Consider the following 19,348-nt stretch of genomic DNA (forward strand, 5'->3'; position numbering starts at 1 on the left):
ACACTTGAGCAAAAAGCTCATATGGGCATGTTGAGCTTGTTTTAGGTATAGCCAAACCTGCTTGAGGGGGGCTCTTCCTTTCCTGTGCTGGTTATATCACAAATACAACTACTATTTTGAACCACTGAGAAGATTCTAATGCACAATGAAGAGAATGATACTCATTTAAAGAAAACGCGTAGTTACAAAACACACAAATAATCACAAACTATCAAACGTCATGTATCAAAATGTGTTTTAAACAAATCTGAAAAGAAACATGTTTCAAACGCTTTGTTTAAACATTTGAAATAAACAAAGAAATATGTTTTAAACGGAGAAAACATATTGTTTAAAACACTTTGTTTTGATCATGCTAACTCTGTTTCCATACAATCCTCCCTGTGAAGTCATTTCCATGTTCGGCTTCGTTGTGAAATGACAAGAGCATTTGGAAATTTAGCAGCAAGCGCCCATACAGATCCTCCTGCCTGCAAATTTCAGAAGGTGAGAGATTATCAAGCTGAGCAAGAGCACACATTTCCACCTACAGTTTTCGTTGTGTTTGCTAATCGGGCTCAGTTTGTACCAAGCCTTTATAAAAAATAATATTAGACTCGTTTGTTGTTCCCCTCCACGGAAATCTTTAGTAAAAGGCGAAAGATTTTTGCGTTTGAAGGGAAACCAGAGTTGTTTCCAGGCCACCAATTTTTCCTAGCCTATGTTGCAGTTCTATTCACTGCTCATGGGAACGTGTAGGTTCCGTAGGAAATTGCTGTTTTACTTGTTGAAACATAAAACCTCGTTCTGTGTGATTTTCGTTTCTTAAAACGAGAGAATAAGGATATAAATCCGTGCTGATTTCTAATTTGCGTCATGTGCACGGACCAACGTACACAAATGATAAACCGACAGCAAATTCTGCCATCTCTCGGCCACCATTTCAACTAGTGGGAACTTGTACTTTGGCAACAAATTCCATTTCACGAAGAACTTTCAGTTTACCTGTTCTCATATGCAAGACTATTACACTTTCGGTTTCTCCCACAGGCATGCTTAATAATGTTTCGTAAAGAAACCAAACCGAAGCAAGAAAGAAAATTACCGCAGTTATTTCGGTTGTGACGGGTCACTTTCATGTCATGCGATTCTTGCACGTATATATGTAGTGATGGAATCTGGAAATTTAGTATAGATTGGGCAATAGCCATGAATATAAAACAAGATAGTTCCGTGGAAATTACTTAACGTAATAATTCTCGGCATCAAAGCAAGTTACATTTCGACAATTGTAAATTAGAGAGAAAGAAATAAGTAAAAGGAATTTTGTGTTCCAAAATTTCCTATCATACGCTAACGACTCCTTTTTCACAATGTTACTTCCATACAGGGTTGGCAAATTTGTGTTCTTTTGTTTGTTTTAACATGCTTTCAATGTTGATTTGTCGAAAAGGATATATTTTTTAAAAAAAATAAAACTTTTAAACAAAATGCCAAGATGACATTTTTTTAAGAATAATGAAAAATAATGTATCTGTAGAACATCCAAGGATTGATTGTGTTCATATTACAAGCAAACGCTTGACTAACTTCTTAAAATACACATTTATGTTAGTCTTAAATCTCGCCTATACGCTGTTCGAGAAGCTCCAACTAATCCACAGTTTCCAGGCCCCACTGAGTCCAAGTGGTAGCTTCTGATTAATTATCATCGTGAATGGATCTAAATCTTAAACATCTGCATAAATCATAGCCATGAATTTTAAACGTGGCCCACGGTATTCATCACCATATGTGTGTTATTTGATGTACATTTTGAACCACTGAGAAGATTCTAATGCACAATGAAGAAAATGATACTCATTTAAAGAAAACGCGTAGTTACAAAACACACAAATAATCACAAACTATCAAACGTCATGTATCAAAATGTGTTTTAAACAAATCTGAAAAGAAACATGTTTCAAACGCTTTGTTAAAACATTTGAAATAAACAAAGAAATATGTTTTAAACGGAAAAAACATATAGTTTAAAACACTTTGTTTTGATCATGCTAACTCTGTTTCCATACAATCCTCCCTGTGAAGTCATTTCCATGTTCGGCTTCGTTGTGAAATGACAAGAGCATTTGGAAAATTAGCAGCAAGCGCCCATACAGATCCTCCTGCCTGCAAATTTCAGAAGGTGAGAGATTATCAAGCTGAGCAAGAGCACACATTTCCACCTACAGTTTTCGTTGTGTTTGCTAATCGGGCTCAGTTTGTACCAAGCCTTTATAAAAAATAATATTAGACTCGTTTGTTGTTCCCCTCCACGGAAATCTTTAGTAAAAGGCGAAAGATTTTTGCGTATGAAGGGAAACCAGAGTTGTTTCCAGGCCACCAATTTTTCCTAGCCTATGTTGCAGTTCTATTCACTGCTCATGGGAACGTGTAGGTTCCGTAGGAAATTGCTGTTTTACTTGTTGAAACATAAAACCTCGTTCTGTGTGATTTTCGTTTCTTAAAACGAGAGAATAAGGATATAAATCCGTGCCGATTTCTAATTTGCGTCATGTGCAGGGACCAACGTACACAAATGATAAACCGACAGCAAATTCTGCCATCTCTCGGCCACCATTTCAACTAGTGGGAACTTGTACTTTGACAACAAATTCCATTTCACGAAGAACTTTCAGTTTACCTGTTCTCATATGCAAGACTATTACACTTTCGGGTTTCTCCCACAGGCATGCTTAATAATGTTTCGTAAAGAAACCAAACCGAAGCAAGAAAGAAAATTACCGCAGTTATTTCGGTTGTGACGGGTCACTTTCATGTCATGCGATTCTTGCACGTATATATGTAGTGATGGAATCTCGAAATTTAGTATAGATTGGGCAATAGCCATGAATATAAAACAAGATAGTTCCGTGGAAATTACTTAACGTAATAATTCTCGGCATCAAAGCAAGTTACATTTCGACAATTGTAAATTAGAGAGAAAGAAATAAGTAAAAGGAATTTTGTGTTCCAAAATTTCCTATCATACGCTAACGACTTCTTTTTCACAATGTTACTTCCATACAGGGTTGGCAAATTTGTGTTCTTTTGTTTGTTTTAACATGCTTTTAATGTTGATTTGTCGAAAAGGATATATTTTTTTTAAAAAATAAAACTTTTAAATAAAATGCCAAGATGACATTTTTTAAGAATAATGAAAAATAATGTATCTGTAGAACATCCAAGGATTGATTGTGTTCATATTACAAGCAAACGCTTGACTAACTTCTTAAAATACACATTTATGTTAGTCTTAAATCTCGCCTGTACGCTGTTCGAGAAGCTCCAACTAATCCACAGTTTCCAGGCCCCACTGAGTCCAAGTGGTAGCTTCTGATTAATTATCATCGTGAATGGATCTAAATCTTAAACATCTGCATAAATCATAGCCATAAATTTTAAACGTGGCCCACGGTAATCATCAACATATGTGTGTGTTTTGATGTACATTTTGAACCACTGAGAAGATTCTAATGCACAATGAAGAGAATGATACTCATTTAAAGAAAACGCGTAGTTACAAAACACACAAATAATCACAAACTATCAAACGTCATGTATCAGAATGTGTTTTAAACAAATCTGAAAAGAAACATGTTTCAAACGCTTTGTTTAAACATTTGAAATAAACAAAGAAATATGTTTTAAACGGAGAAAACATATTGTTTAAAACACTTTGTTTTGATCATGCTAACTCTGTTTCCATACAATCCTCCCTGTGAAGTCATTTCCATGTTCCGGTTCGTTGTGAAATGACAAGAGCATTTGGAAATTTAGACGCAAGCGCCCATACAGATCCTCCTGCCTGCAAATTTCAGAAGGTGAGAGATTATCAAGCTGAGCAAGAGCACACATTTCCACCTACAGTTTTCGTTGTGTTTGCTAATCGGGCTCAGTTTGTACCAAGCCTTTATAAAAAATAATATTAGACTCGTTTGTTGTTCCCCTCCACGGAAATCTTTAGTAAAAGGCGAAAGATTTTTGCGTTTGAAGGGAAACCAGAGTTGTTTCCAGGCCACCAATTTTTCCTAGCCTATGTTGCAGTTCTAGTCACTGCTCATGGGAACGTGTAGGTTCCGTAGGAAATTGCTGTTTTACTTGTTGAAACATAAAACCTCGTTCTGTGTGATTTTCGTTTCTTAAAACGAGAGAATAAGGATATAAATCCGTGCCGATTTCTAATTTGCGTCATGTGCACGGACCAACGTACACAAATGATAAACCGACAGCAAATTCTGCCATCTCTCGGCCACCATTTCAACTAGTGGGAACTTGTACTTTGGCAACAAATTCCATTTCACGAAGAATTTTCAGTTTATCTGTACTCATATGCAACACGATTACACTTTCGGTTTCTCCCACAGGCATGCTTAATAATGTTTCGTAAAGAAACCAAACCGAAGCAAGAAAGAAAATTACCGCAGTTATTTCGGTTGTGACGGGTCACTTTCATGTCATGCGATTCTTGCACGTATATATGTAGTGATGGAATCTCGAAATTTAGTATAGATTGGGCCATAGCCATGAATATAAAACAAGATAGTTCCGTGGAAATTACTTAACGTAATAATTCTCGGCATCAAAGCAAGTTACATTTCGACAATTGTAAATTAGAGAGAAAGAAATAAGTAAAAGGAATTTTGTGTTCCAAAATTTCCTATCATACGCTAACGACTCCTTTTTCACAATGTTACTTCCATACAGGGTTGGCAAATTTGTGTTCTTTTGTTTGTTTTAACATGCTTTCAATGTTGATTTGTCGAAAAGGATATATTTTTTTTAAAAAATAAAACTTTTAAACAAAATGCCAAGATGACATTTTTTTAAGAATAATGAAAAATAATGTATCTGTAGAACATCCAAGGATTGATTGTGTTCATATTACAAGCAAACGCTTGACTAACTTCTTAAAATACACATTTATGTTAGTCTTAAATCTCGCCTATACGCTGTTCGAGAAGCTCCAACTAATCCACAGTTTCCAGGCCCCACTGAGTCCAAGTGGTAGCTTCTGATTAATTATCATCGTGAATGGATCTAAATCTTAAACATCTGCATAAATCATAGCCATGAATTTTAAACGTGGCCCACGGTATTCATCACCATATGTGTGTTATTTGATGTACATTTTGAACCACTGAGAAGATTCTAATGCACAAAGAAGAAAATGATACTCATTTAAAGAAAACGCGTAGTTACAAAACACACAAATAATCACAAACTATCAAACGTCATGTATCAAAATGTGTTTGAAACAAATCTGAAAAGAAACATGTTTCAAACGCTTTGTTAAAACATTTGAAATAAACAAAGAAATATGTTTTAAACGAAAAAAACATATAGTTTAAAACACTTTGTTTTGATCATGCTAACTCTGTTTCCATACAATCCTCCCTGTGAAGTCATTTCCATGTTCGGCTTCGTTGTGAAATGACAAGAGCATTTGGAAAATTAGCAGCAAGCGCCCATACAGATCCTCCTGCCTGCAAATTTCAGAAGGTGAGAGATTATCAAGCTGAGCAAGAGCACACATTTCCACCTACAGTTTTCGTTGTGTTTGCTAATCGGGCTCAGTTTGTACCAAGCCTTTATAAAAAATAATATTAGACTCGTTTGTTGTTCCCCTCCACGGAAATCTTTAGTAAAAGGCGAAAGATTTTTGCGTATGAAGGGAAACCAGAGTTGTTTCCAGGCCACCAATTTTTCCTAGCCTATGTTGCAGTTCTATTCACTGCTCATGGGAACGTGTAGGTTCCGTAGGAAATTGCTGTTTTACTTGTTGAAACATAAAACCTGGTTCTGTGTGATTTTCGTTTCTTAAAACGAGAGAATAAGGATATAAATCCGTGCCGATTTCTAATTTGCGTCATGTGCACGGACCAACGTACACAAATGATAAACCGACAGCAAATTCTGCCATCTCTCGGCCACCATTTCAACTAGTGGGAACTTGTACTTTGGCAACAAATTCCATTTCACGAAGAATTTTCAGTTTATCTGTACTCATATGCAACACGATTACACTTTCGGTTTCTCCCACAGGCATGCTTAATAATGTTTCGTAAAGAAACCAAACCGAAGCAAGAAAGAAAATTACCGCAGTTATTTCGGTTGTGACGGGTCACTTTCATGTCATGCGATTCTTGCACGTATATATGTAGTGATGGAATCTCGAAATTTACTATAGATTGGGAAATAGCCATGAATATCAAACAAGATAGTTCCGTGGAAATTACTTAACGTAATAATTCTCGGCATCAAAGCAAGTTACATTTCGACAATTGTAAATTAGAGAGAAAGGAATAAGTAAAAGGAATTTTGTGTTCCAAAATTTCCTATCATACGCTAACGACTCCTTTTTCACAATGTTACTTCCATACAGGGTTGGCAAATTTGTGTTCTTTTGTTTGTTTTAACATGCTTTCAATGTTGATTTGTCGAAAAGGATATATTTTTTTAAAAAAATAAAACTTTTAAACAAAATGCCAAGATGACATTTTTTTAAGAATAATGAAAAATAATGTATCTGTAGAACATCCAAGGATTGATTGTGTTCATATTACAAGCAAACGCTTGACTAACTTCTTAAAATACACATTTATGTTAGTCTTAAATCTCGCCTATACGCTGTTCGAGAAGCTCCGAATAATCCACAGTTTCCAGGCCCCACTGAGTCCAAGTGGTAGCTTCTGATTAATTATCATCGTGAATGGATCTAAATTTTAAACATCTGCATAAATCATAGCCATGAATTTTAAACGTGGCCCACGGTATTCATCACCATATGTGTGTTATTTGATGTACATTTTGAACCACTGAGAAGATTCTAATGCACAATGAAGAAAATGATACTCATTTAAAGAAAACGCGTAGTTACAAAACACACAAATAATCACAAACTATCAAACGTCATGTATCAAAATGTGTTTTAAACAAATCTGAAAAGAAACATGTTTCAAACGCTTTGTTAAAACATTTGAAATAAACAAAGAAATATGTTTTAAACGGAAAAAACATATAGTTTAAAACACTTTGTTTTGATCATGCTAACTCTGTTTCCATACAATCCTCCCTGTGAAGTCATTTCCATGTTCGGCTTCGTTGTGAAATGACAAGAGCATTTGGAAAATTAGCAGCAAGCGCCCATACAGATCCTCCTGCCTGCAAATTTCAGAAGGTGAGAGATTATCAAGCTGAGCAAGAGCACACATTTCCACCTACAGTTTTCGTTGTGTTTGCTAATCGGGCTCAGTTTGTACCAAGCCTTTATAAAAAATAATATTAGACTCGTTTGTTGTTCCCCTCCACGGAAATCTTTAGTAAAAGGCGAAAGATTTTTGCGTATGAAGGGAAACCAGAGTTGTTTCCAGGCCTTTTTTTTTTTTTTTTTTCCGTTCATCCGTTTAGAGGGTTATGTCCCTCTCTTCGGTACGTGCTGATACTTTTAAATATATAATAATAATAATAGATAGGCTAAGTGCACTTTTTCTATTTTTGGGATTATGAAATGAACACTAACCTGGTCTTGAAATGACCTTGGATTTTCATTGCTATATTATATAACACCCTACTTTCATTCTTATGTTAGTAAATAAATACCCTTTCTTGTAGTTTGATTATTAGTTGCAATATGAAGGGTATAAATGTGGTCGTAATTGTGGTGGATGATGAATGGTGTATAGTTCATAATCAGGATGTCTGGGCCCGATGGTCAGAGTATACAGAGTTAAAAGATGTTGTAATGGAGTATACAATCTGTACGGGTAGCAGTCGTGTATTGCATCTTCACGGATTGTGTGAACCAACGGTGGGTGTTCTTTGTTCATCCTGTTATTTATATATTCTTTTCGCAATGCCTCTAGGTGAAGTGTTATATGTGGAAAACTTATTCGTGTATATAAGAGTCGAGTTGGGCTTGGTAGTTTGATTCTGTATGCCAGTCGACATGCATGTCTCTCTATGATTTGTAGTCGTTCATAGAACGAGTCCTCTGCTGAGAGCCATGCTGTGTGTCCATACGTAAGTACGGGCCGAAGAAAGGCCAGATAGGTATTTAGGAGGATGTTTGCTCGAAGTCCCCAATTCGTGCCGACAAGTCTCTTCATCAGCTGTAGTCTGTTTTTGGATTTCTTTTTGATGTTCTGCAGGTGTGGTGTCCATGTTAGTTTTGTGTCAAATATGACACCAAGGTATTTGACGCTGTTGGTAGGTATTATGCGTGTGCCACGGATCTTAAGATCTAACAGACTTGGATTTCTTTGTATCCGTGAGCGACATCCTGTAGGAAGAAATATTATGGCTTGAGTTTTTGCGCTATTTATGGTGAGTCTCCAAGTGTCGCACCATCGTTGAAATACATTAATAGCTGGTTGCATAATGCGATTTATTGCTTGAATTGTAGAACCACAAGCCAGTAGAGCTGTATCATCAGCGTATTGGTATGTTGACACCTGAGAGAATGTTGGCATATCTGCGACATAAAGTAAGTAGAGCAGTGGAGATAAAACCGATCCTTGCGGTACTCCGGCGTTCAAGAAGATAGGGTGAGACATGTTGTTATTTATTGTTACATATGCCATTCGGTTGGTAAGAAAGTTGAAAATTAAACGAATGTAACAGAGAGGAAGGCGAAACTTATGCAGTTTATATATGAGGCCGGTGTGCCACACTTTATCGAATGCCTTTTCAAGATCGAATAGTATTAAACAAGAGGGTTTAGATGTATTGTACTGGTTGTAGATTCGATTTGAGAGTCTTAGTAGGTTATCCAAGACGCTAAAGTGTGGCCTAAATCCGGCTTGGTGGATCGGGAGAAAATTATTTGACGATAAGTGAGAGTGTAATCGGCGGACTAAAATTTTTTCAAGGATTTTGCTGAGTATTGATGTTAGTTGTATAGGTCTATAGCATTTTGGATCTGTACGATCTTTATCAGGTTTCGGAAACATGAGTACTTTCGACACTTTCCATTCGACAGGGTAATATCCAGTGCGAAGGATTAAGTTGTATATCAAGGCGAGAAATGACAACATTGCTAGTGGAGCTTTCTTTATCAAAACATATGTTATGGAATCAAACCCTGGGGCAGTGTTTCTTTTGTTTCGGACTGCGTTTGTTATATCATCTGTGGTAATTAAAGTAGTAAGAGGGTGATTTGCGTTGGTAGCATGATGAGGGCTGGGTTGCAGTTGTCTATTTTCAGGATGTACCTTCCTTGTTATTTGAGATTCTAATCTGCTATTAGGAGCAAGTGGAAGCGGAGGAGTAAATGTGTCTTGGAGAATTTGTGCAAATTCATTTGCCTTTTCGTAATCATTTGTAAGAGCTTGTTGTTGTGAGAGAAGAGGATACGTAGTACTTGTATGTTTTCCTGTAAGCATATGAAATCGTTTCCAGAATTTGCTAGGATGGCTTTCAGCATCAAGGTGATTGCAAGTGTCGATCCACTGACGTTGTTTGTGTGCCTTTATGTAGTTATGGACAGTTCTTATCCATTGACGGTGAACTCGCAGACATTCAGGATTCCTTGTTTGTACGTATTCCCGATAGGCACGACGTGATGCAGTCACTAGATGAAGGTATTTAGGTGGTAGTTTAGGTTTAAAACTGTTCACAGTTATCTGTGGTATATGTGTACTTGCTGCTTGTTTGACTTCTGTCGTGATGTTTTCTACAGCCTTATCTAGCTCGTTAGAGTTCGTTGGAGGGGTGAAATTTTGAAAGACAGTGGAGAGATCTTCTCGATAACCTTCCCAATTTGCTCTGTTATAATCATAGATCCGCTTTGGAGGAACCTGTTTGTGTTGAGTATAGTGGTGCACTGGTAGAGTTATTTTAATTGGTGCATGATCACTTCCTATCGGTGCTAGGACTTCTATGTTAATTTTGTCAGCTAAGGAAGGTGATACAAAAACTACATCGGGGGTTGTGTTACTCTCTGGACGAGTTGCAGATGGTAAATCTTGAAATATACCTGTAGTATTGTTATCGATGGTAGTGTGGAAAGCTGTTCGTTCTGCATTTGTTCGGCTATGTATATTAATATCAGCTAGTATGAAGTAGTGACGGTATGTAGAAGCGATATAAAGAAAGAAGTCCGTAGGTAGAGGGCTAGTGGGTCGTATATATACAGTAGCCAATGTCACATTTATACTTTTGAGATAAAGTGTAGCAATTGAATATTCTTGGTATGGAAATTGAGGTGGTAATATATTTGTTCTATAGGGAAATTTTGGCTTGATCCCCAGGGCTACTCCACCACATAATCGTTGCGCCGTTGTAGGACCAGGTGTATGTAGCAAGGAATACCTGGGTATGTAAAGGGGTGTGGCTTTGGGGATACGGGTTTCATTCAGTGCAAAGAAATGAATGTCTTCTTCCAGGAGAAGTTCCTGGAATATAGCTTTATGTTTCGGTAGAGAACGGATGTTCATAAATAGGAAATTATAATGTATATATCCCGCCATAATTGTATGAATAACAGTTAGGTTTCTAAACTTCAGTTTCCAGTGGTACAATTTGAAAATGTACATGTGGACCAGAATATGTAGCGAACAGGTGGACTCGAAAAAGAGTCTTAGCTGTCTGTACTATCTGTTGTAATATATGTTGGCGTAGAAATGGGTGGATATTTTGGAGGGTTAATGTTTGAAATCTAAGTAGATCTTCAACAGTCACTGGTTGTTTCAGAGAGTTCTGTGGTGGAGTTGTAGTATCCATAGTTCTTAATGGTACAGTTAGGTCAGGGCGTGAGGCTTCGGGGTTTGGGCGTGCCGCACAACGGTAACTATATGAGGGATGATCCTGTTTGCACGTGTTACATTTGGGTGGTGCATTCAGATTTGTGCACTCTTTAGTCGTGTGTTGGCCAGAACAATAGCCACAGATAGGTGTTTCGGGGCAATTTGCCGTAGTGTGGGCGTTGTATTTCTGGCAGCGTTCACATCGTAACGGAAGAGGTGCCCTTGAATGCGATGGTTCAACCCTGTGTCGTTGGCGATATATATAAGCCCCTTCATGAAGTAAGCGATCGATTGTGCTGGAACAGTCTGTTATTACTCGCATCAGGTAAGTTGGTCCGTTGTTGTTTTGGATTCGAACGCATTTTATAACTTCATGCCCTTCCAAACGTAGTTCTTCTAATACTTCTTGGTCAGCGAGTTCTGGATCTACGCCTTTAATAACGACTGACATATGAGGTGGTTTGTTTGGGGGTGGTGATTGTTTGGCAGTTTTGGGTGTCAGTTGGGATAGAGCAGCCTGTGGTCCAAAAATTTCGAACGAAACTTTGTTTCTCAAGGTGGATAGAAATTGCGGATCTCTGGATTTGATAATGATGCCATTTCTGGTGAATATAATTTGTTCTACTTGTGCTCGGGGGAGGTATTTTTGTAACTGTTGAAGGAGCAACTTAGGAGTTCTGTACTTGGGGTCGTAATTTTGTAGTAGGAAGTTGTAGACAGTGGGATTTTCTTCAGTTCGGTCATCAATTTGTGTGGTATCTCTGGGATTTAACTTTGGATTGCGTGTTTGTTCTTGATATTTTTGTTTCTTTTGTAGTTGAAGAGGAGATCGAGAGCGATCCCTGGGTGTTTTTGAATCGGCTGAAGTGCTTCTTGAGTTGCCTCGGTCTTGTTTTTGGATTATCCTGCCTCGAGAGTTTGCACCCCAACTTGTTGGGGGAGCCCTTTATGCATCGCTTCCCTTGCACTACTTTGTTTCCAGGCCACCAATTTTTCCTAGCCTATGTTGCAGTTCTATTCACTGCTCATGGGAACGTGTAGGTTCCGTAGGAAATTGCTGTTTTACTTGTTGAAACATAAAACCTCGTTTTGTGTGATTTTCGTTTCTTAAAACGAGAGAATAAGGATATAAATCCGTGCCGATTTCTAATTTGCGTCATGTGCACGGACCAACGTACACAAATGATAAACCGACAGCAAATTCTGCCATCTCTCGGCCACCATTTCAACTAGTGGGAACTTGTACTTTGACAACAAATTCCATTTCACGAAGAACTTTCAGTTTACCTGTTCTCATATGCAAGACTATTACACTTTCGGGTTTCTCCCACAGGCATGCTTAATAATGTTTCGTAAAGAAACCAAACCGAAGCAAGAAAGAAAATTACCGCAGTTATTTCGGTTGTGACGGGTCACTTTCATGTCATGCGATTCTTGCACGTATATATGTAGTGATGGAATTTCGAAATTTAGTATAGATTGGGCAATAGCCATGAATATAAAACAAGATAGTTCCGTGGAAATTACTTAACGTAATAATTCTCGGCATCAAAGCAAGTTACATTTCGACAATTGTAAATTAGAGAGAAAGAAATAAGTAAAAGGAATTTTGTGTTCCCAAATTTCCTATCATACGCTAACGACTTCTTTTTCACAATGTTACTTCCATACAGGGTTGGCAAATTTGTGTTCTTTTGTTTGTTTTAACATGCTTTTAATGTTGATTTGTCGAAAAGGATATATATTTTTTAAAAAATAAAACTTTTAAACAAAATGCCAAGATGACATTTTTTTAAGAATAATGAAAAATAATGTATCTGTAGAACATCCAAGGATTGATTGTGTTCATATTACAAGCAAACGCTTGACTAACTTCTTAAAATACACATTTATGTTAGTCTTAAATCTCGCCTGTACGCTGTTCGAGAAGCTCCAACTAATCCACAGTTTCCAGGCCCCACTGAGTCCAAGTGGTAGCTTCTGATTAATTATCATCGTGAATGGATCTAAATCTTAAACATCTGCATAAATCATAGCCATGAATTTTAAACGTGGCCCACGGTAATCATCAACATATGTGTGTTATTTGATGTACATTTTGAACCACTGAGAAGATTCTAATGCACAATGAAGAGAATGATACTCATTTAAAGAAAACGCGTAGTTACAAAACACACAAGTAGTGGGATTGGTGATATTATAAACCCGAGAAAGGATGAACCCCCCCCCAAGCAGATTTGGCTACACTTAAAACAAGCTCAACATGAGCATATGAGCTTTTTGCTCAAGTGTGGAACCCTGTCTAATCCAAGATTTTTGTAAAAATGCCCTCGGGAATTTCCTGAGAAAGGATGAGCCCCCTCAGATTGATTTGCCTACACTTATAAAAGGCACTTCTGTGAGATTGTTGTCCATAATCCTGTCAAAAATATGCCCCTCTTGATATTTTTTTTGGCTACACTTAAAAGTAGACCACTCACACCCACCCATACACACACACACACACCCACCCACACACACATATTTACTTCCGGTTTAAGTTCAATTGGGCACCAGGCTCAACTTGTATATCACCCACCCACATACACCCACACACACACATATTTACTTCCGGTCCACTTCCGGTCTACTTCCGGTCTACTTCCGGTCTACTTCCGGTCCACTTCCGGTCCACTTCCGGTCCACTTCCGGTTTGACTACTTCCGGTCCACTTCCGGTTTGCCTACTTCCGGTCTATTTGTGGCCAAGTTGTGGCCTATTTCTGGTTTATTTATATTGCATCATGCTGTGCAACAAATTATTACCCAGTATAGAGTTTTGATTTGAACCCCAAGAAATTTATATAAATACCAAGGCCAAAAATATTAACACACACACACACACACACACACACACACACACACACACACACACACACACACACACACACACACACACACACACACACACACACATACACACACACACACACACAGCACAGTGCTGAACCCAACTGATTAAGTATAGAGTTTTGATCTGATTCCCAAGAAATTTTATATAAATACCAAAGCCAAAAATATTAACACACACACACACACATACACACATACACACACACACAAAGCACAGTGTTGAACCCAACTGATATTTTTATCCAGCATAGAATTTTGAATTGAAGCCCAGGAAATTGTATATAATAAACAACGACAAAAATGCCAAGTCAAAAATATTGTAATCAATGCAATAAGAATATATCCAGCCCCAATTGGGCCAGACACCAAAGGAATTGTAACCCAGACAAATGCAAAACTCCCACAAAAATTTGCCCCAAATGCCATAGAGAATATAACATGGAATATTTCACATATAAACATAGAGATACTTGTTCTGCACAGTCATCAACATTGCCCCCACAACCATCTACATCTGGTCTGAAAAGGAAGCACGAAGCACCTGTTAATGCTGGACCTGCAAAGCAGCTATGCTATGCACCACCTATCCATAGCAGTTTTAATGCCCAACTTAGGGATTACCGGTTTGTATCAGAGCCAAGATGCGGTATTAACAATTTTTTGAGCAGTGTAAATCCTGATCTGCAGGCAATTCTTAATGCACAAAATAGCTCTTATAAGCTGTCCCTCAAATTGTTTGCACAATATAAGAAACCAAATGGCACAAAATTTATACAGCCCCACATAACAGCAACTGTACCGGTATATTCAAATGCAAATTTAGACACAATAATAAGCAGGTTGATAGATCAATTGAATATTAAACACTCTGAATTTGCAGCAAAAGAGTCTGGATGGAGCCTATGCGGCTCTCCACACAGGTTATATGTTAATATTTCTGAATTCAGCCCATTACAAGGATCTACATATTTGCCATTACCTGAAAATATTAAAAACAGAAGAGCCGTGGTTAATATAGAAAATACCGACCAGAAATGCTTTTTGTGGTGTATATTAGCTGCTTTGTTTCTAGTTTCAAGGCATCCTGAGAGAATAAGTTGTTATAAACAACATGAACACTTTTTTGACGATGCAATGAAGGGTTTAGAATATCCAATGTCTGTTCAGAATATTGATAAATTTGAAAAAAGAGCCAGGCATATCAATGGCAAACAATTATCTATTAATGTATTTATTTGTTCCACTGGCAATTGCCCGATAGAACCTCTCAGAATCAGTACAATTGATGATGAATCTGCTATTCCAATTGATTTGCTCTTAATTGAAGGGGATGACACATATCATTACACCCTGATACATAATCTTGAAGCTTTAGTGAGGGCACAACTAGACAAATCCAATAGAATATTTAAGTTGTGCAGAAGATGTTTATGTGTAATTGATGGTAGAAAATCGGTGAAGGGGGTTCGGGAAGAGAATGCAGAAATTGCTAAAAACAAGTTAATTGAGCATCTGAAATACTGTGGCAATCATAAACCTGTTCATATGGTGATGCCTAATCCAAGTGAAAAAGCAAAATTCAAAAAGTTTGAAGCCTTGTTGGAACACCCAGCATATATTGTCTGTGATTTTGAATCAATTCTCAAATCTCTTGCATCCTGCAATCCAGATCCTGAAGAATCTTCAATTACACCATACCAGCTACATGAACCTTCCAGCTTTTGTTATGTGGTTGTACAGGATGGTGTTGTTAGTAAAGAATATTCATACTTGGGGCCAGATGCCATCAAAATATTTGCATATAAAATAGAAAATGAGTGCCGTGACATAGCATCTAACATCTTATTAAAATCAAAACCCATGTTGCCTTTAACAGAGGATCAGATTGAAGATTTCAACAATGCAGAAAAATGCCCGGTATGTGATTCTGAATTTTCAGATACAAATAACAAGGTGAAACACCATTCTCATACAGATGGTCGATATAAAATGGCCCTGTGTAATAGCTGTAATATTCAGATCAAGAGACCAAAATTTGTCCCCATATTTTGCCATGGAGCATCCAATTATGATTTTCATCATCTGATCAGATATGAGGGGTTTGAGAAGCAGAATTTAAATATTTTAGCTGAAAATGATGAAAAATATATATCTATTAGCAAAACAATTAAAGTTAATGGTGTTCCTATTCACATAAGATTTCTTGATTCTTACAGATTTTTACCTGCTAGCTTGGATACACTGGCCACTCAATTATCTGATGATCAATTCAAAATCACACGTGCATTGTTTCCAAATCAGGAGCTGAAATTAATTAGGCGGAAGGGTGTATATCCATATGATTATGTTACAGATTTTTCTAGATTTGATGAGTGTTCCCTGCCTCCACAACATGAGTTTTACAGCAAAATCAGAGGTTCTGGAATCACAGATGAAGATTATCACCATGCCCAATTGGTGTGGAACAATTTAAAATGCCAGACATTTGGTGATTATCACATGGCATATTTGGAACTTGATGTGACCCTCTCAGCTGATATAATGCAGACATTCAGAAAATCTTCGATGCAAAATTATGGACTGGACCCAGTGTATTTTTACAGTGCCCCGGGCCTAGCATGGGCTGCAATGTTTTTAAACACCAAAAAGCCATTGGATCTGATCCAGGATCAGAACATGTATCTGTTTATGGAGGAAAGTATAAAAGGAGGTATGGTGCAATGTTCTCAGAGATATGCCAGAGCAAATAACAAGCATATTCCCAATTATGATCCAGAATTGCAATCAAATTATATAGTGTATGTGGATGCAAACAGCCTCTATGGTCATGCCATGATGCAAAAACTGCCATATGCAGGGCTTGAATGGGTTGAAGATTTTAATATTGAAGATCTTAAGAATTTTGATGACAGTAATTATGGCCTCTTCTTAGAGGTTGATCTGACAATTCCTGATGATTTGCACAATAAATTTTCTGATCTGCCCCCAATTCCTGAGGTTCAATGCTCACCTGGCTCTAAACAGAAGAAGCTCATGATGACACTGGATCCAAAACAAGGCTATGTCATATATTACAAGAACCTCCAGTTCCTGATGAAACATGGTGTTCAAGTAACCAAAGTTGGAAAAGTTTTGAGGTTCAGGCACTCAGAATGGTTGAAACCATATATTAATACAAATACAGAGCTTCGAACATCTGCAAAGAGCCAATTTGATAAATCCTTGTTTAAATTGATGGTCAATTCTGTGTATGGCAAAACAATTGAAAATGTCAGAAAACATACCGATGTTAAAATAATTACTGACCCCAGCCTGAGCAAAAAATTGGTTGCAAAGCCCAATTTCAATTACAGAAGAATTTATGATGAAAATATGGCACTTTTCAACATGAAAAAAACAAAGATTAAGTTTGATAAACCTATTTATGTAGGGGCTGCAATATTGGAATTGGCCAAATCACATATGTTAACATTGTATTATGATGTGTTGAAACCTTTTTATAAGGATCGTGTAAAATTGATGTACATGGATACGGATAGTTTTGTTCTTGATATTCAAACAGAAGATGTTTATCAAGATATGGCACAGCCTGAATTGTTTAAATATTTTGACACCAGTGAATTGCCAGGCTATTTGAATATTCAACCCCACAACAAAAAAGTGCCCGGCAAGTTAAAAGATGAGACACTTGGTGATGTTATTGTGGAATTTGCTGGGTTAAGTGCCAAGATGTACAGTTTTAAAACATGTAGTGGTGTTGCTGCCAAAAAGGCCAAGGGTATTGGCAAAGTAGCTGTGGAAAAAGAGCTCCAATTTGAAGATTATAAAAATTGCCTCAAATCCCAGAGTTTAATCAGAACATCAGAATCCAGAATTCAGAGTGTGGATCACCTATTGACTTCAAATGTTGTAAGAAAAGTGGCTCTGGACCCACATGATGATAAGAGATGTATTTTATCATGTGGCATTCATACTTTACCATGGGGTCATCGTGATTTGAAAAATTGGAATCAATGCCCAATTACAGAGCATGATTTGAAATAAATAAACATGCCTATGAACTTATTTGGGTTTAAAAAACAAGGTATTATGGACCTGCCAACACCACAACCCTCTTCTGATATGCTGTCTAAACTGAGTGGCTTGTTAATTATTCATCTGAACAGCATACTTACAGATGTTGATGATGAAACAGGCAAAACATTGTACATATTTAACAATAATTTAAATCATTACCAATTACCTGTAGGTGGGCAATTACAATTTATTACAACCCCTGAGGGTGATGTTAAAATTTCAGTAGGGAGAAATATTTATAGAATTAAGCACTCAAACATGGTTTCTGGCACTGTTTATACTGTTTCTGCTGGTGACTGCTTATATATTGAGGTCCCGGGATCCTATGACAAGCTTATACCCTTTTTTATAGAATTAAGAATCAGATACTCTATAATAAATAACTACTAAACAAAATGCCTAATGATATTTTTGGCCATACAAGACATGAAGATCACAGTGATGAGATTCTGATGCTTGATGTCAGAGTCAAGAAATTAAGAAGTGATTTACAAGCTTTACAAACTACACTCAATGCCAGTCTTCAATTAGAAATTACAAATTTGCAATCACAATGCATGGACCCTCTTCTTAAAATTGATTCTGAACTCAAATTGTTGCTTCAGAAATATACCGACCTGGCCACATTAGATAATTTTCAAAGTTTAGAAGAAGCTGTAGCAGCTCTTCAAGCCAAATTTAAGACCCAGGCTAACAACGCTGAGCAATTGAAACAGCAATTAGAAGAGCAAATAAATAATGTCCAGGCACAGCTCCAAACAATTGTCAAAAGTATAAAATCACAAGAAGATTTTGATCTAGTGATTTCCACTCTAAAGGAACAGATTCAGTCACTCCAAATACCTAATCTGGACCCTCTGAACAATGCCATAGCCGAGGTTAAAGAAAAAATTGAGACACTTGAAAATTTTATGAACAATTTGCCATCTTCTGATGCTTTGAATGCAATAACTCGGAGTGTTGCAAATATTAAGCTGCAACTTGAAACATATGAAGATTTTGGAAAAATTCAAAGTTCCATAACCCATCTTGAAGGTACAATAGCAGCAGTGCAAAATGATTTGACAAATGTACTAGAATCCAGATTGCCCGGGATTGTAGACACACTCATCAGTGTCCAGCAACAAATCACAAAGCTTGAAAACCTCAACACCGAATCTGAACTGTCTCATTTTCATCACTTGATAGATGATATCCAAACAAAACTTGAAATTTTACAACAATCCACACCCTCTCAGGCAGATATAGCTCTGCTCCAAAATGCTATGCAAAATGTGGCTGATGCTTCTGAATTACACAATGTGAAATTGGCACTTGAATTTTTACAAAATACAGTATCAAATCTTCCTACATCACAGGAACTTAAAAATATTAAGAGAGCAGTGAATAGGATATTGAAATCAGAAGATATCAAGAATATCCAGGCAGAGATCAAACATCTCACACAGACAGTGGCTACTCTTCCAACCAATCAACATATTAATGAATTGCATGCCCTGTTTGAGGATATCAGAAGACAGGTCCATGATCTTACAGCTCAAAATTCAAAATTGGCAATTGTTGAAAATTTGCAACAAATTGTAGATAATATCAAGCAACAGCTAGGAACCATGGAAT

The 19,348-nt window shown here is 37.1% G+C and overlaps 5 non-coding genes across 5 annotated transcripts; all 5 read right to left on the bottom strand.

The window, feature by feature from the left end:
- Positions 1-554: 554 nt before the first annotated feature.
- On the bottom strand, positions 555-672 carry LOC145997775 (U5 spliceosomal RNA). Its single transcript, XR_014443167.1, has one exon. It is a non-coding gene; the product is annotated as a U5 spliceosomal RNA (small nuclear RNA).
- A 1,560-nt stretch (positions 673-2,232) lies between these two features.
- On the bottom strand, positions 2,233-2,350 carry LOC145997551 (U5 spliceosomal RNA). Its single transcript, XR_014442954.1, has one exon. It is a non-coding gene; the product is annotated as a U5 spliceosomal RNA (small nuclear RNA).
- A 1,560-nt stretch (positions 2,351-3,910) lies between these two features.
- Positions 3,911-4,028, bottom strand: LOC145997786 (U5 spliceosomal RNA). Its single transcript, XR_014443178.1, has one exon. It is a non-coding gene; the product is annotated as a U5 spliceosomal RNA (small nuclear RNA).
- A 1,560-nt stretch (positions 4,029-5,588) lies between these two features.
- Positions 5,589-5,706, bottom strand: LOC145997554 (U5 spliceosomal RNA). Its single transcript, XR_014442956.1, has one exon. It is a non-coding gene; the product is annotated as a U5 spliceosomal RNA (small nuclear RNA).
- A 1,560-nt stretch (positions 5,707-7,266) lies between these two features.
- LOC145997555 (U5 spliceosomal RNA) lies at positions 7,267-7,384 on the bottom strand. The gene has a single exon (XR_014442957.1). It is a non-coding gene; the product is annotated as a U5 spliceosomal RNA (small nuclear RNA).
- Positions 7,385-19,348: the final 11,964 nt, after the last annotated feature.

Source organism: Lepisma saccharinum, chromosome 13 (genome assembly GCF_977018435.1).
Source record: "Lepisma saccharinum chromosome 13, izLepSacc3.1, whole genome shotgun sequence".
In the NCBI taxonomy this organism is placed as follows: Eukaryota; Metazoa; Arthropoda; class Insecta; order Zygentoma; family Lepismatidae; genus Lepisma; species Lepisma saccharinum.